Source organism: Sphaeroforma arctica (genome assembly GCF_001186125.1).
Source record: "Sphaeroforma arctica JP610 unplaced genomic scaffold supercont1.297, whole genome shotgun sequence".
Classification (NCBI taxonomy): domain Eukaryota; class Ichthyosporea; order Ichthyophonida; genus Sphaeroforma; species Sphaeroforma arctica.
Window position 1 is genome coordinate 74,291 of NW_014040261.1, and position 2,103 is coordinate 76,393.

Here is a 2,103-nt window from a genome sequence, read left to right on the forward strand (position 1 = left end):
TATATATATATATATATATATATATATATATATATATATATATATATATATATAATATATATATATATATATATATCTATATATATATATATATATATATATATATATATATATATATATATATAATATATATATATATATATATATATATATCTATATATATATAATATATATATACATATATATATATATATATATATATATTCATGTATTCGCGACAGATTTTGGGCTGTGTACGAGATCGATAGCAGGCCTTCGTAGTGCAGATACATGGTCATGATGAATTCACAATAAAACTCGAGAAGTCTATTTTATTTTTCTTCCCCATGTGAGCAGGATTCTTCTGCTTTGAACCTAGTTATGGTGAGATTTCGGATGTGTGTAAGTCCATTGTATCGTCAAACCCAAATTTTTGACTCACGATGTTGAATTGGCATGAGTCGCATATATCGCGTATAAAGTTCGTTTGACTATTATGCTGTAATGTATGAACTTAGAAATGTTTGGCGAAGAGACGAATCCGTAGACATCAGGACTTTTAACTGGATTCAATTGAAAACATATCCCTTCATGCAATTGATACTGTACCGAAGATCCAACTGTACGCATTTGATACTGTACCGAAGATCCATTCAAGCAGGGCGTGTCAACTATTCGACCAGAATACTTACAATTTTAATCATTCCCATGCTGTGTATTAGGGGTCGTTGTATAAGATTTAGAAATAGCGATCCAAATGATAACCACGACTATTTATCGGCAGTCAGCAGTGCTCAAAATGCTGCTATATTGTGCTATAAAAAGCAAATCCAAGTTTAATATATTCATCCTATATGGTGATATATATGGTGATATCTAATGGTGATATATCTGGTGATATCTAATGGTGATATATCTGGTGATATCTAATGGTGATATATCTGGTGATATATCTGGTGATATATCTGGTGATATATCTGGCGATATATCTGGCGATATATCTGGTGATATATCTGGTGATATATCTGGTGATATATCTGGTGATATCTAATGGTGATATATATGGTGATGTATAGCAAAATACATTTTATATGTAATGTTCCCACTTTGATGTTACTTGTTCTAGCCTCTCCCCCCAGATTCAAAAGTTCAGACTTCCGAGTTCAGACTTCAGAAGTTCAGAGTGTATCCCCATATTTACATTTGAGTCACATCATTGTGTCAATTTATCAGCAGATGTACGGCATCTTTTAGTTTTGACAAAAAGCTCATCTGAAACAAACGAATCAATTCTGTGAATTTTCAGAGTCTCACCATAGCCTTCGTCTCCAAAAGATAGCGATGGGCTCATGTCGGAAAATTGGAAATTATACATTTTTGGGGTTTTTTCTAAAAATAAAGCTGCTTCGCGGAATCTTCAGTTCGCTTCTCGTTAAATAAAACTAAACGTTTTTGCTATTTTATTACTACCGCGTGATTTCAACTGCGTGTATTCTTAGAGGAGTCATTTATATCTTTTTTTACGTTAAACTCAACCATTTTTTTGCGGTGACGTTTAACGTTTACTGCATGGGTGCAAAACGAATTGTTTTATTATCCTATACGACAGTCCGGGGGTGTGCTGTACCACATATGATGACGGCGATAAGAATCCCTGGCACCAATGCTTTTCCCGAAAGGCATTCCAATATATCCTCGATTTCTACCATCAATTCGCGGCACGTCTGATTTATAATTAGTACTCTTGTGGAATACTCATAAAATGTTAGAACGCCTATGGTCTATATGGCACCACAACCCGCAATTCACATCTTAAACAGCCAAACCTGTTAATTCATTCACTGTATGTTGTTATTTGAGCAAAAGCTTGCTGATTTCCTGATATATTATTGAGTGTACAGTACACACAAGTGACTGACATATTTTCCTTGAAAAAATACCCTATTCATAAGTAGTCGGCTCCTCGAAACAGGCGCCTCAGGATTCCTGAAAATCATATTGAAGAAAGTAGTGCTAAACAGCTCGCTTACAATCCAGCAGGCAAATGGCAGACCTAATCAATACTATCAAGAGCCCAGCTGGCCATACAGTAAATCGATTGTACGACATGGAGTCTCCGGTAAG